General features: G+C 40.9%; 1 protein-coding gene and 1 long non-coding RNA gene across 5 annotated transcripts in view; both read left to right on the top strand.

Moving 5' to 3' along the window:
* Mxd (MAX dimerization protein) overlaps nt 1-16,896 on the top strand; it is a 306,376-nt gene that overhangs the window by 41,207 nt on the left and 248,273 nt on the right. The gene's annotated exons all lie outside the window — the stretch shown is intronic.
* Nucleotides 5,570-7,966, top strand: LOC143150543 (uncharacterized). The gene is made up of 2 exons (XR_012993092.1): nt 5,570-5,814; nt 7,669-7,966. It is a non-coding gene; the product is annotated as an uncharacterized LOC143150543 (long non-coding RNA).

Genomic DNA, 16,896 nt, shown 5'->3' with positions numbered 1-16,896 from the left:
GTCCGCCATTTGTCGAGTGGCGATTTTCATGGAGGCACGGGGGTTTCGTTTTATCCATTTCGCAGCTTGAACGCCACCACGTGCATCGGTTCAAGTTAGGTTGCTGTACGCGTGAAATTGTACAAAATAATTGAAAAATAGAGCGATTAGATATTTCATTACCGGATGGATTGTTAACGGTATCAACGTGCAACTTGCACGGAGTTTTAATTTTTCAGGGTTGAAAAAATATCACACACGTGTGTATTAAGGTATTGAAAAAAGGTGAAACGAGTTTAACGCTTGTAAAATTTTAAACAATGTTACTATCCTCAGAGACGAAATAACAATTTTGGACGATGCTGTACACGTGAAATTGTACAAAATAATTATAAAATAGAGCAATTAGATATTTATTTACCGGATGGATTGTTAACGGTATCAACGTGCAACTTGCACGGAGTTTTAATTTTTCAGGGTTGAAAAAATATCACACACGTGTGTATTAAGGTATTGAAAAAAGGTGAAACGAGTTTAACGCTTGTAAAATTTTAAACAATGTTACTATCCTCAGAGACGAAATAACAATTTTGGACGATGCTGTACACGTGAAATTGTACAAAATAATTATAAAATAGAGCAATTAGATATTTATTTACCGAATGGATTGTTAACGGTCTTAACGTGCAACTTGCACGGAGTTTTAATTTTGCAGGGTTGAAAAAATATCACACACGTGTGTATTAAGGTATTGAAAAAAGGTGAGACGAGTTTAACGCTTGTAAAATTTTAAACAACTATCCTCAGAGATGGGATAACAATTTCGACGATGCTCAATTTTCTTCAATTTGAAGCAATGTCGAGGACCTCCTTAGATATGGAACACTCTCGCGGCAGTTAATGTGTTAATATTAATTATTATTATTAACATTGATTATTGATTGTTTCTTGGAAATTGAATTTATTTACGTGTAGATTCTATAAAAAAACAACGGTTTCACGTACAATACGTGTCGTATCCGATGTGGTTTATCGAATAGACTTAATTTTCATGGTTTAGTGGACTTTCATTTTCATAGTTTAATATCTCAATAATGGTACCTTGAAAGTAACTTTCACCGTATACGCATTCTTTTTTGCATTTTACAACATAACCTGGAAAAACGTCGATTGAACAAGGGATCCAAGTGTCGTGCGCTCGACAATAAATTTCAACGACCAGAGAATATTATTACGGAACAAGAAACATCATTTTTAATCTTACAATATTCCGAATGAAATTAACGTGTGTAAATTTTATCCCATCGATTTTCATAGACACGTGCCTCGAATAATATATTTCAACGAGAACGAGATCGTCCATGGACACGTGGCCGATACCCGTTGCAAGAATTTTTCGTGTCTACGAATGTTGAATGTTCGAACACCCTGTATAAGTGGATTTATAACACCATCTCCGATTCTGTAAACTGGAATCGTTGTTGCTTTCGTTTCTCTAGCGGGCGATACCGACGATAATAATATTCTTGCTCGTGTGCGTCGGTGACATACGAGTACTTTATAGATATTGATCTTCGATACGATGAGAAAAATACTCGAGCGGTCGTGTGTCGCGATTTACATACCTACATGAATCCCGACCTGCGTAAACTCGACTTTACGTAAGGCGCGAATGGGAAAAATAATGTCAGCCGAAGAGCCGGATCGTTTCTGTGCGCGAGATATAGTATTCGCCGCGTAGGATAGCGCAACGTATCGCGACAGCGTGGAAAACAATGAAGAGAAAAAGGAAAGCAACGTTGGAGGAGTAGAATAAGGGTTTTCGTGTTTCCGATGGTAGATGTATTTTTGTAGCTCTGCCTCGCGAAAGAGAACCTCAGGAGCATAACTCTTACGTAAAACACGGGATTTATTCCGAAATTAAATAAAGTTTGGGTCTTTGTATAAAAAATTAGAACGAAGTGGGAATTATCATCATCGTTAAATATTTATCCATTTAATTATCAAGCCGTACGTTTTAGCGAATTTAAAAATTCGTTCAGCGTAGATTTTCAGTTTTATTATCCTCGTAAAAATTAAAATTCATCCTAAACCCGCGCCGCAAAAAGTACACCAACGTTTTTCTCGAAAAAAGGAAGACGTTTCTGTTGAAATAAATTAGCGACTCGCAATTAAACTTAAAAGTTTAATCCACTTTAGACATTCTCATCTCGTCTGCCCAAATAGTACAGACGCGAGACTGTTGAATTACAATATTGGGTAAAAATCTTCTCGTTTTTTCGAACGAGAAATTTAAACGAAATTAGGTTTTGTATTGTCATTTAAACTATTAGTTTACGTATAACCGTGTAATGTTTAAACAGAACACGATCGTGCTACGTTTAATAAACGCCATCTATTGAAACAAACGAGAAGAATTTTTGTTCAATCCAATAATATTTTTACCGACGTATCAGTTGTTAAAAATGTTTTCTGTAGTTACTGCACCGTGAAAAAGGGAATTGTTTCATCGTGTTCTACTTTGGGAAAAAAATCTCGATGGGAGAATTCGATCAAAATAATAATTCGACAATTCTTGCTTATAGAAATTTGAAAATTATTATTAGTTTCAAGAGTATACAGACTATTCGCGCACTTTCCAGAATACATATTCGCCTTAAATAGTATGGAAAATTTTTTCATCGGTACAGTAGATGTGTTCAACGTTGTCTCTTCGTTATACATATACATTGTAATATTACTTGCCCGTACTTACGAAATATAGTAATGCAACGAGAGCAGTGTCGTAAATATAGAAGATTTTATTTGCGCTTGATTCAGTTACATAAATAAAAGTGTAATTTAATTTACATCTAGATAAGTACAGCCGTCTAGATCGTATAACCGTGCAAAACAATTTCACGATTACAAATAATTAACAGACCCACAAGTTTGTTAAAAAAAAAAACAATGATCGTTACCACTGTACCAACGACAACATTTTTTTATTATTCAATTGACCAATGATAAGCCTAAAAACGTAAAATTCGAAATATAATTTTAACCAATTAAACGTGTAATTTAAATCCGTGCACGGACAGGGTGGACCTGTGTCGTTCGGGTTCCGAGATCGCTCGCTTCTGGGACACCCCGTGTATACAAGACGTGTAACAGAAGGAACTAGAGAGGCGGGGAGCGAAAGAGAAGGAGCGAGGGATTCGCATATCTAGCGTGCAACGAAAGCGCAGGCATTAGGGACGTTGGACCCTTCGAGTTCTCTCCCTTGCTCGCAGCTCACCATTGCCACTTTGAATCTCGTTCACCTTGAGCTCCGGTGAAGCAGCGGTTCTCATTCGCGGCCGGTGCTCGGAGTTCCGCTCCCCCGTCGTTCGCGTTGGTGGCAACCGAGATTAGGTTTTTTAGACGCGGCCAGATAATATCGAGGAGGAGCGTTTAGCGCGGGTTGTTACGCAAGACACGGTAGCCTAGATCACGCACGTTGCCAAGCGGCGTATGTAAAAACCCGAGCCGAGAGACTCGTCGTCTCACTGTCTCTGTTCTCCACTTCCCCCCCACCCACGCTCCGGCCGCCTCACCTCCCCTACTCCTCGCCGTCTAGTTGCCTAGCTATATCGACGTGGAAAAAAATTCCTCGTACGGTCGCGTTGCGTAGACGTGTTCACCGACGAGCGAATTTTGTCGATTCGCGCGTTCCGACACTGCGTAGCGTACACTCCCCCCTCCCCTCCCCCACTCCCTTCCTCACCGGCGAGAGAGTGACACCGAGACGATTGTTGGTTTCTCTCCGCACGACGGAAACCGATATCCTTAATTCTCACAGCGAAAGAGGGGAAAAAAAAAATAAAGAAAAAGAAGGTGGCGAAGAAATCGGAGAGGAAGAAAAATGGTAATTAAAACGAGAGCACACGGCAGGCCTCGGTTCAAGTATCGGCTTTCGGCCGGTTTGAAAACGATACCGACATTCCCTTCTTTTTCCCTCTCTGTCCGTCGCTCTCTCTCTCCTCGTCGCGCTCGCGGCTTCGTCCGTCCCGACGGTCCCGCGACCATCCTTCTCTCGCAGCGGCGAACACGTGCCGGACTTTTAAATTCACTGGCACGGCTACGGGTAGACACTGGCCTCTCGTGGTTTTTGCAGTTATCCGCGGAGGAAACGGCCACGGGATATCCTATCGGAGTTAGTTTTCTGGCGTGTTTTCCAGATGCTTCTCGATTCTGATGCGAAGCCAGCAGGTGCGCCCGGAGAAATAACCTATCGGATCGTTCCGATGCGAATTTTATTTTATTTTTCTCGAAGGTGGAGCGCAATTTATGTGCAATTATTAATCATCTATGTGCGTTCCTTTATTTTCCACCGGTGCCTGCTAGTTATCCACCGTTCTGTGCCGCTTCTTTTTTTTTTTTTTTTTCGTTCGGACGAAATTAAGGATTCTTCGCTAAAATTGTTCTTCGTACCGTTAAATTTATTTTAAAATATTCCTAAACGTAGCTAGTGTATCGAAAAACACATTCTCGTTGCTGGGGTGAAAATAATTCTCAGTCAGGATATTTGGAATTATTTTCAAATAGATCTCATCGTACTTTGTCGCGTTGTCAAATTTAATACGTGTCTCCTGGAACGTTATCTGTTTTTCGATAGGTCCAATATTTTCCTGTATTTTTTACGAGTGTTTGTCATCCATCTATCTATCTTCGAAATTACCCAGAATACTTTAAACACCGTTCGAGATTACTTTTCAGCATCTTGCAGCGCGTTGCGTTTCAATCACGCACATGCACGACTCGCACGGTTATGCTACAGCAGCTCGCCTCTCTGGTTCACAGAAGGCGTGCACCTACAACGTCCGCGCGAATAGGTGGGGGTAATCGAGCGCTTGGGTGGGGATGACTCACCGGTAGCCTCGAGCGGCCAATTGATTTTGTAGTGATTCAGTGAACTTCCAAGTAAGGCGCTTAACACTGAGTTAAACGTAAGAACATTTGAATGGTCTGAAAAATTGCTGTAGTTTGATACTGTTAGAAATCTCTCCACCAGTAATATTCTCTAATATTAAAGATCGATCTCAGACCACTGTTTCGTTGTTAATTTTCCTTCTATCGTCGATATCGCGCGAATTCCATAACCAATCGTCCGGCTGGGTTCTCAGTGGCCGGAAGTGGACAACTCTTCGCAAAATTTCACCGAACAGCTCGCGACTCGTCCGAACAATCTCCAATTTCGTAGACGTTCTCGTGACGAGATTAAAGCGACTACCCGGTTCCCGGCCGAGGGAGACGAGTTCTTCCATTTAATCGGTGTAATTGATCAATCAGCGAGCAATCAGTGATCGCAAAACGGTGGAATTCAACACACTCGTGAGGCCACGTGTTGTAACGCAACCCGGTGTGAAACCTCGCTGTCACAACTTTTAACTTTCAAATGAAGAACGACACGACAGAGGAGAGAGCGTTCCGTTTCGAATTAGTCCCGTACGATCGAAGTTTCGGCCACGAGTTTCGTACAAGAGGTTGGGGGGTGGGGGGAGGGGGAGTGTTCACGTGATTGCGAACCAGAGCCCGACTGGTTCCGCGGAGAAACATCGTTCTTCGCGTGCTTCCGCAATAATTCGATTATGTAATCCGAATGGGGGATCGGTTGAGGTAGCCCGATGCAGAAACAGGAGACATGGTGGGGAGTGGGGCAGGGTGGTAGGGAGCGCGAGAGGACGAGGAACTCTGGAAAAGTTCCATCGGCCGCGGGGTCCTCCTATTGCTCGATGGCTTCAGGCGCGTCCCGATCGGCAAATGTGCCCCGCGCCTTATTCCTACGTCGAGTGCTACGCGGACTAAAACGCGGAGGTGAGTGAATACGGTGATTGCGCGGCGCTTTCGTCGACGCCGCGGCGAAAGGAAAAGAGACGCGGAACACGGACGATGCCGATAATGACGACGATAATGACACCCTTGCCGTTCCCCGGTTTTTCCTCTGAACTGGAATTCCCATTAAATGTTTTTCTTTTATATTTTTTTTTTCCTTACGTGCGTATGTGTTTAAAAAAAATTTCTTTTTCTTTTTCCTCTGAAACTAGAATTCTCGTTAGATATTTCCCTTTTGCACTCTTTTTTCTACGCGCGCGCGCGCGTTTAAAAAATTTCTCTTTCTTCTGAACTGGAATTCCCATTAAATATTTTTCTTTTATAGTTCTTTTTGAGTGTGTGTGCGTGTGTGTACTTAAAAACATGCTCTTTTTCTTTTTCCTCTGAACTGGATGTTCCATTAAATATTTTTCTTTTATATTTCTTTTTCTATGTGTGTGTCTTTAAAGAAATTTCTTTTTCTTTTCCCTCTGACACTAGAATTCCCATGGAATATTTTCCTTTTATACTTTTTTCTACGTCTGTCTGATTAAAAACCTTTCTTATTCTTCTGAACTGGAATTCCCATTAAATATTTTTCCTATATATTTGTTTTTCTACGTGTGTGTGTATGATTGTGTATTAAAAAAAATGTTCGTTTTCTTTTTCCTCTAAACTGTACGTTCCATTAAATATTTCTCTTTTATACTTTTCGTCTACCTGTGTGTCTTTAAAAAAAATTTCTTTTTCTTTTTCCTCCGAAATTAGAATTCTCATTAAATATTTTCCTTCCATACCTTTTTCTACGCGTGTGTGTTTAAAAAAATTTCTTTTTCTTCCGGAATGGAATTTCCCATTAAATATTTTTCTTCTGTACTTTCTTCTACGTATGTGTGTGTATGTGTGTGTTTAAAATATTCCTTTTTTCTTCTCCGAGCTGGAATTCCCCATGAAATATTTTTCTTTTCTACGTTTTTTCTACGAGTGTGTGCGCGTGTGTTTAAAAAAATTTCTTTTTCTTCCGGAATGGAATTTCCCATTAAATATTTTTCTTCTATACTTTCTTCTACGTATGTGTGTATATGTGTGTGTTTAAAATATTCCTTTTTCCTTCTCCGAGCTGAAATTCCCCATGAAATATTTGTCTTTTCTACGTTTTTTCTACGAGTGTGTGCGCGTGTGTTTAAAAAAATTTCTTTTTCTTCCGGAATGGAATTTCCCATGAAATATTTTTCTTCTATACTTTCTTCTACGTATGTGTGTGTGTGTTTAAAAATATTCCCTTTTTTCTTCTCCGAGCTGGAATTCCCCATGAAATATTTTTCTTTTTTACGTTTTTTCTACGAGTGTGTGCGCGTGTGTTTAAAAAAAAAATTTTTTTTTTTCTTTTCCCCACTCGTTTCGTAGAGTGTTTCCCATTCGTTGTTTCGTGGCCACGTCCCGTGCAGCGAGAGGCAGGCAGACTGGCTGAGTAGACGCTGGTGGCTGGCTGGCTGCTTCGTCGTGGCACGTTGCCACTTGTGCTACATTACGAGTGAATTTAATTTTAAATACCTCGCCGCCTCGCGCCACAGATCGCGCGAAATCGACGAGAATTTCGCGTCCAATCGTGCGCGAAACGGTGTCCTCGATCGTTCGGGGCGACACCGAGCGGTCTGGGAACTCTTTCCAGTTGGTGGTTCGGTTTTTCTTTTTCTTTTTCTTTTTTTTTTTTACCCCTCCTTTTCTCGATTTGGAAATCGATCTCGTTTATCGCGACGGATGTTAATCCGGCTCGTCGAGCGTAGAATTTTCGGAGTGCGAACCGGCGATTCGAGTGCCCGTTCTTCGAGATTAATCGAGAATCTTTCGTTACAGGAAGAGAGTTGGGATCGATTTCTCGATACCGGATGTGGAATGCGTAGGGAAGGAAACGGAATTTTGTACGTTTAGCGTGTGCTTGTGAAAATCAAAGTCAACTATGCTTTTGTATTTTATAATATAATTGAAAGTATTCTAATAGTGTCAATTATGGTAGGATATCTCAATAGTATAATGTACTTGACTGTATCACGGTTCAGTATAGTATTGTTATTCGTTACTCTTTGTTTCAAAAACTTATGCAGTTCGATGCTGTTGGTTTATGTTGCATTTGGGACAAATAAGTTGTTTCCAAGGGTCCTTGAACAATTTTTCAAACGACCGTGAAATTATCGCAACTTGGATTCGTTGTTGCGTAGCAGAATCTTCGAAAAAGTAATATCGGTAATTATGTATTAACATTCAGGGTCAGTCTGGAACGTTACACTTAGAACGATGTTTTGGTATCGTTGATATCTTATCTTAAATACTCTAACAAAAAAGATGTAACAATACAAGATACTTACTTCATCACATTACTCGGCCGCAATAAAAACAGCATCAGATACGAGGGGATTAAGTCTTTAATACTAATCATTCTACACTGATAATTGTTCTTTTGAAAAATTGCAGGAAAATATGTCGAAGATATTTTTTTTTTTTTTTTATCAATGTTTTGAGATTTTTGCTACGATACGACAAGTGTGTTATTTATTCGTATTTGACGTGAATGGATCAGGTGCCTTGCGAAAGAATCAATTTTCTGCGAATCAAACTCTCGATACTCTTTAAGAATGAAAAATTCTTATACATGGTCGGACGATGAAAAATTTCATTGGTCGTTTCGTCGGTTCGGTTACGAATGGAACTCGTGGTCCGATTCGACAAAATCATAAAACTCGTACGACAATAAGGATTTCTCCTCCAGAATCGTCGAACAAGAAAAGCACATCGACCGTAAAGTGTTACCAAATTCCTTGCTGTAACCGCAGCTGCAATCGCCAACTCTAAACTCATTACAGAGAATTCGAGACGCTCTGTTTTATAAGGAAGTCAAAATACCGTAATACATTCGAAGAAAAATATTTAATCTATTCACTCTTTCCTCTCGCTGAGAGTAAAAATTATCCGTATACAAGAATAATAATAAATCGAACCAACAAATGTCGCACATCCACAATTGATCCACGTGAAAGCATTTTTGTTGACAGTGACGTCCGTAAACGAACACTTTGGCACCAAATTGTTCAATTCGCTTACACTGATCGACGAGTAAACGATTCGAGACACCTAGAGAACATTTTTGTTTATCGAACAAAGGAGAATTCCGTATCGATAAAATTACCTCGATCGATCCTGATTGAAACTGGACAAAATGTCCATTCGCGTAAAATCCAAACGCAATTTAAACCGTAATCGATCGAGTAAAAATTCGAACGAAATACATGGAAGACGAGCGAACGAAAATTCCAATCGTCGAATCGAATCGATCGGAGCTGTACGTTTGCTTTCGCTCGTCATCTTTTCTACCAACGAAAATTTCTTCGCTCCTGGTTCCGACGAGCGAACCCTCGTTCGAGCAAGGATATCGTTTGCGAACAACGACGAAAATTATCGCTTTGTTTCGGCGATCGATTTCGTCACGCGACACCTTTCGTCAAGGTGACGTGCAATTCACGAGGATGGCCGTCTCGTACCTGTTGGACACGGTAAAAAGCGAACGAAGAGATCCATGAACATCGATAGAGTCGAAAAGAACGAGAGCTAGCTAGAGAGAGAGAGATAGAAGAGAACGCAGCAAACAGTGGAAAGACAGCAGGGAATGCGGGAGGAGAGCACATTTTCAACGCTGACTGGTTTCCCGTAATTTTCGGGAGAGTCAGGAGTTATATGGACGGTTTCGACGGTGATTGGAGATCGGTTTGTGGGCTACCAGGGGCGACAGAGATGAGAGAAGGGTACGGCACTGGGCGGAGGGTGGGCACGGGCGAAATAGGAGGATAACAACGCCACGTTAATTATGCGTTAACAGCCTCCAATTAGAGACCGCATCGAGCATGCCCCGGCCCTCCACCACCTACCCTACGTCCCAGCGTAGCTCGCTCCGCTCCCCCTTCTTGTCCTGTGCTCGTTTCATTCTATTTCATGCTCACTGGCACTAACCTTTGTAGCAGGTTCGTGCAATGCTCGAATCGCATGCGTTCTTGTGTAGGCGGTCGTCGAGTGGCCGATCGATACGCGCAGGCACACACCGGGCTTTTTGAAAAAGTCGTGCGTTCAACGCTTTGAAAAATTATACCGGGTACGCGAACCTACCGGGCGATTCTTTGTGAAAAAATATATCGAAAATGTGGTACGAACTTTTTCGATACGAGGCACCGTTACCGAGGAAAGTGATTTCGAAAATTCGCGGGGCGCGCGTACAACAGCGCCGGGCTGCACACGAGTCGGGGGACGCGTCTGGCCATTGCTCGCCGATTCTACTTGTTGAAACGCGGTTCGATGCACGGTTTCCCTGCGCCGGACTTCCAGTCTGATTCGAGTAATTGACATTACGATTTTTCAATAAAACGTTCAATGAGTTTTTTACCAGTTGCGTTACGTTTTGTAGAAAGTTCAATAATTTTTTATAATCTTCCCAATATTTCGCGAATTTTTCGCAAAATGGTGGAATGTCTCGCGAATTTTTCACAAAATGGTGGAACGTCTCGCGAATTTTTCATAAAATGTGTAATATCTTAGGAAGAATTCAATAATTTTTTACAAAATGTGTAATATTTTGTGAAAAATTCAATAATTTTTTACAAAATGTGTAATATTTTGTGAAAAATTCAATAATTTTTACAAAATGTGTAATATTTTGTGAAAAATTCAATAATTTCTTACAAAATGTGTAATATTTTGTGAAAAATTCAATAATTTTTTACAAAATGTGTAATATTTTGTGAAAAATTCAATAATTTCTTACAAAATGTGTAATATTAAATTCAATAATTTTTTTTTTAAGTTTAAAACCTTCAATGGGGTTTTACGAGATATCTAACGTTTTGTAGAAAGTTCAATAATTTTTTATAATGTTCACAATATTTCGCGAATTTTTCACAAAATGGTGGAACGTCTCGCGAATTTTTCATAAAATGTGTAATATCTTACGAAGAATTCAATAATTTTTTACAAAATGTGTAATATCTTATGAAAAGTTCAATAATTTTTTTTCAAGTTTAACTTTTTACAAAATAATTTTTTTGGAGAACGTGCAATACTTTGTAAAGAGTTTAATTTTTGACAAAATGTGTAATACTTCGTGAAAAATTCAATAATTTCTTGTAGAATGTGGAAAATATTTTATGTTAAAAAAAAAAAAAAAAAAAAAAACGTAGAACACTACCACTTCCGAAGTATCCGGGCATTTATTATTTCGAATAATGTACGTGACCAAAGACCATGTGTTCTTGAGAGGATGTGGCCGTTGGTGCGTTAAACGGAGAAATTTTATGTCTTATTTTTTCGTTCCGATTATTTCGGTACGTTTTTAAATCGTGGAATTTATATTCGCGGAGAGTAGCTTCGGCGCAAAGTGAGAAAATATTTTCTCGTATATCGGCGATTGGTTCCGGATCCCCCACGGGAGAATAATAATAGAGAGTCAAATCGATGAATAACTTTGAATAAATATTTGTTTAGATAATTGTATAGGCGAAACGGTTTTGGTCATTTATTTGGACAGTCGTCGTTCGTTATTCGCAATGTTCGTCGAATAAAAAAGTGTATCTGTGAAATTTATATCGAAACGTTATTAATTATTGCATTTAAACGTTTCGATTCTAACTGGAGTCATCTTCGATGGAATATGTTAATCCAAAACGCGCAAAAGTGAGTAAACGATAAAACAGTCCCTGTATGTAATTCCATATCGTGTACGTGCGCAATTCTTTGCAAAAGAGTAAATCGAATATGCAATTCGTGAAATGCAATTTCTTCGTGCGCGAGGATTTGCTTTTCGAGAAACTCGATGTTAAATAACGTGTCTGTCATTATTCGCCACTTCAACTCGTGCAGACACTTTATACCATTGGACGCCTCGAAGATAGTTTTATTCGCTTCGAGTCCGAGCAGTTATAAATAAAATGTACGAAAAACGTGTAACACCACGGTCGAGGTTTACAAACGTCGATGCAAAGTAGAAACAGCAATTCATGGACAGACACGTTCCCCAAGTCGTCGCCGTGCCCATGGAGTCGCGACCCATGAATATTCAAGATTGCTTTTTTCGAAAACGAAGCGTTGTGTAAAAAAAAAAATTGTTTCCACATTTTCGATTCATTTTCGGACGAGGGATCTCCCTCCTCCCTGTTCACCGATTGTTTTCCATCGTGGCGAGTTACGCGATGAAAACCGCGCTTCGTTTGCACGCTGCTCGGGATTGCAAGGAGCCAGACCGAGATTGTAGATATCGGTGTTTTACGAGACGCGCGAACCAGCCACGGCTTACGATTACAACTTACGGGTTTGCAAACTCCGTCGTGTCGCAACGCGCGATGCTTTCGATGCTTGTTTGGTTTTCGGAACGTGTGTGCGGTCTGTGTGCGATTCGCCGAATCGAAACGTTTTTGGCAACTCGTGCGACTCAGTGGGAGAACGCGCAGCGTGTGTTTGCGTATGGTAGTTCGGAAAATGTTACGGGAATATAAAAAAAACAAATTGTGGTCATTTTCGATTCCCTGGATAACGACATAGCGTTTTCGAAGAGTCAGAATGTTATTCGATCGTCGTGAAAAACACTATTCCGCGATTAAAATTTCAAGTTTTGTCCCGAAGATACCTTTTTTTTCACCTTCGAAATTTGCAATGCTAAAGAGCATTCGTTAAATCGAACAAATATTAAAAACGACGCGAGAAGGATAAATTGAGTATGGTAGTTTGGAAAATGTTACGAGAATATAAAAAACAAAATTTTTGGCAATATTTCATTCCCTAGATAACAACAGCGATTTCGAAGAATTACAATTTTATTCTGTCGTCGTGAAATACACTATTTCGTAATTCAAATTTCAAATTTTGTTCGGAGATACTTTTTTTTTACCTTCAAAATTTGCAATGCTAAAGAGCATTCGTTAAATCGAACAAATATTAAAAACGACGCGAGAAGGATTAATTGAGTATGGTAGTTTGGAAAATGTTACGAAAATATAAGAAAAAAAAAAAGAAAAAAATTTGATAATTTTTAATTCCCTAGATAACAACAGCAACTTCGAAGAGTCAGAATGTTATTCGATCGTCGTGAAATACACTATGCTGCGATTAAAATTCCAAGTTTTGTCCCGAAGATACCTTTTTTTTCACCTTCGAAATTTGCAATGCTAAAGAGCATTCGTTGAATCGAATAAATATTTAAAACGACGCAGAAACGATAGATTCCTATTCGAGTTCACATTTTTCCGCGTTACAAATTTTCTTCCACGACCCTTCTTGGATTGTACGACGTCCCCCCATCGGGGACTGCACACCCCTTACCTCGTAACACACGAGATATCAAAGCGGCGGAAATCGCGAAACAGCATCATCGAGGGAAGTCGTTTATATCGGGAAGCCAGAATCAACACCGAAAACGCGAATGGGATATTAATTCGTCTTTCAAGACCGAGTCTCTTTGACCGATCCATCAATTCTTATCCCGAGCTTCCGTCTCGCTCTCTCGGGCTCACCCCTTGTCCCCTTTCATCTCTCGTCCATTTATCAACCTCCATTTTCCCCCGGGCCAAGGCCAAGTCTAGCCGAGGATTTGTCGACAATTAAAATTAATCGGGGCTCGAACGAATCGCTCTCGGGCCTGGCTAATATTCAATGAACAAAAAGAAGAAAAGAAAGAAAAACCGGCCAGGCTTCCTAGGTCTGAAATAAGGAACCCCGAGAGAAACGGGGATGCATTAATCATAGGCGAGTAGACGCAGATATAAATCTGCTTATAGAAGACGTTGCACCGGGGTCTTGATGTTACTGAAAACGTTCTTCCTGCGATCGTTCTTGAAACGCTCGCCTATTGTCCGGATGATTAATAGTGTGAAATATCTCCGCCAGCCAGTGGAGTATCTGTACGGAAATTAAAAAGAGAGATTATTGCGTTTAGCTCGTTACGATTGACTCGTGAAACTACGACTGTAATTTCCAGGGAGTAAGGCCGAAAGTCCGTGGAATTTCCAGGAATCCGCGGCGAATTATTTTATTAATTCACTTGGACGAACTCTGTGCATCAAATTCGTGGGAAACGACGGGAATTCGCGTGATTCTTAGAACAGATGTTACGAAGTAGATTGTAGCCGGTGAAATTATAGCGGTATGCTCGAAAGAGAAGTGCGAGAGAGACGGAGCAACAGCGAAGCGAGACTGGCATTACATTCGCTCGAGATTGAAACAAAAATTTGTGTTTCCCGTTAGAGCCCGCAGCCTCGACGTAATTAGTATTTTAGCATTTTGTGTAAATTGAATTATGTAAATAAGTACGTACAATAGTAACTCGAGTACCTGTTCGTATATCTTCGTAAAAGTATTATCCGCGGATTGGCGAGGTTTTTTCCAGGAAAATGAGCCCAAACACGACCACATTCCGACTACTTTTAATTTCGCGTAATTAGAAATTTTTTTCAAAAATGTGTCGCACGCAAAATCAAAGTTCATCCGAATATGGTCGTGTTTGGGCTCATTTTAATCGGGAAAATCTCACCGATTTATCGGCAATACCCTTTTGGAAATCGGAGGGCAGTTGGAACGATTGTAACTTGAAACCGGGTATGGTAATTCTTTCTCTCGAGTCACGCGATTACGAGCGCGCGTGTTTCCAATTTTTCACGCGTATATTTCCCCTCGTTCCGCGGAAAGAGTCGTCGTGCAATCGCGTTTTTTCTTCGCACCGACTTCTCGCGCACTTTGGTTGCGTAATCGTCGACAGAATCCTTTGATAACGGCAGACGGTGTTTTCTGCCGTTGCTCGGCGCGATTCAATCGACGATTTCGGAAGCGGCGGGCCGCGACGTGGAAAAGGTGTTGCCAGCGTTTCTTCATCCTAGCCGCGAATTAACGAGCTCCACGCTAGGAATCATTACGACTTGTAAGATCGCAGATTAGACAGTGAGGCAACCGCGCACTTTCCGTACGAACGTTTTCATGCATGTTTCTCTGGAAATTAAGCAGAAAGATCGAGAATCTCTAGAATACCCTTGGTGGTTGTTCGTCGTGTCGATGATTTACAATATTTACTTCTTTAACCAACGATCCCAATATTTTTTCACTCGAAAGCGATTATTGAGTCGTTCCGAGCGTATTCGCATTCTCCGAAAAAGAATTGCACGAAATACAGGAAAACGGAACAAAATAGATCGATAACAATTAATCAGAAGTGACACGATCGAGAATTTCGGTATGCTCGGAAGAGAAGTGCGAGAGAGACAGAGCGACAGTGAAGCGAGCCTCGCATTACATTCGCTCGGTATTGGAACAAAAATTTGCGTTTTTCGCTATAGCGTGTCCTCGAGGCAATTACTGAACATTTTATCGTTGAATATTTTCCACTTCGATATCCGTAAAATACATTTAACTCCAAAGAAACAAATCACCAGAATTGGAATACAGGGAACACTTCTTCTCCCCTCGCTGTCAAAAAGCACATCCACTTGAAATATCATCCAAAGGACAAAAATTTTGATTCGACTGAGCTACATTTTTCAAACTCTGTTCGAACAATTAAACAAACGTTCCCCTTTAAATCGCATCTATAACCCACCCCGGTGGTTAGAAGTGGCTGTGCCTTGACACGGAAAAAAACAAAAACGCAGTTAATAATCTCGTTCTACTTTTTTCACTCCCCCCTCCCCTACCCCTCCCAGTAAAGCGTTACGTACGTCAGGTTGTCCGCGTCGGCACGAACGATTCGCGTTCGCGGAAAAGAAATTGAATCGGCGCGTGCAATCTCCGTCCCGCCTACCACTCTCTCTCCCTTTTTTTTTTTTTTTCCGGCTCGCAAACTTTTCGCAAATCGAGAAATTGAAATTCTCGGACGAACGCGGCGAATTTACGCGCGGCGCGAGGCTACGGGATAACGAACTGTATGTCTAGAATGTTCGATTTCCCTTCATCGCACCCTCACTTCCGGATGGAAATGGAAGCGAGGTCGATCGAACTGGCACTCGAGGAGGGTCTGGAACCAGTCCGGAACCGAGATGGGGACGCTCGAGCGAGCGACCTCCACCTTGAAATCGTGGTTAGGCACACGTACACGAACGCAGATATACGCACTCACGCCCACACGAGCGTATCTATATCTGATTAAGCCCGATAAATGGCAGATTATTGCTGCATCTTGCGCCGATAAAATCGACAGATAAGCTCCGACACGACGGTGCGGTTGTTTTGGACGATAAAGGTGGAAATTTCATTTTCGAGTGTATCGCGATCCTACCTCGTGGATAAATGAGACGTAGAGGGCTAGGTGGAAGTAATTTTTCGAGGAATAGTGTTCGAGGCGGTGGGAACTTTCAGTAGCTTATGTATCTCTGTCGCTGGAATTTAAATAACCCCTTTTATTTCCACGGTAGTCAAGTGGCTGCGTATTTCGAATTACGAGATAAAATATCACCGTCATTTATACATATTTGTATTCGTGACATTCACCGGGGCACCCGGGATGTCTACGTTTGAGAAAGAAACGAACGGGAGGAAACGTTCCTCTGGAAGGGACAGTATACTTTTTACTGTTTATATTTATCGTCGTGCAGCGAACTGAATTTCATCCAGTAACGAAAAGTAAAATTTTGTGTATTTCTCGTTGCATCTTCGCGACTGTATCACCAGCCCATTGGCGAAGTTGTCCCGATGAAAATGAGTACCCACACGACCATGTTCGGACCACTTTTAATCATACACGTGGTTCAAAATACCCGTAATTTGGTATTTTTGAAAATCGTTCCAAAAACTGTACAACTAAAAATAGTCCAAATGTGGTCGTGTTTGGACTCATTCTAACCGGGACAGCGTTGCCTATCCATTGATAACACAGTCATCGAGATTTATTAAAAATTGTAAATTTATTCACTCCGTATCACCTGTTCGGACATTAATAGAATCACGACCTTCGGTACTAATTCGTTTTAATTCGCGATCAAAATCGCTACCTACTCCGTCTTCGAACGAACCGATATTGTCTCTCGAAAACGGGGTATTAATTCAACATTGATACCGGTAGAGCTTCTCCTT

This window comes from Ptiloglossa arizonensis, chromosome 8 (assembly GCF_051014685.1).
Source record: "Ptiloglossa arizonensis isolate GNS036 chromosome 8, iyPtiAriz1_principal, whole genome shotgun sequence".
In the NCBI taxonomy this organism is placed as follows: Eukaryota; Metazoa; Arthropoda; class Insecta; order Hymenoptera; family Colletidae; genus Ptiloglossa; species Ptiloglossa arizonensis.
The sequence above is the reverse complement of the archived record's forward strand: the minus strand, read 5'-3'. Positions and strand labels throughout refer to the sequence as shown.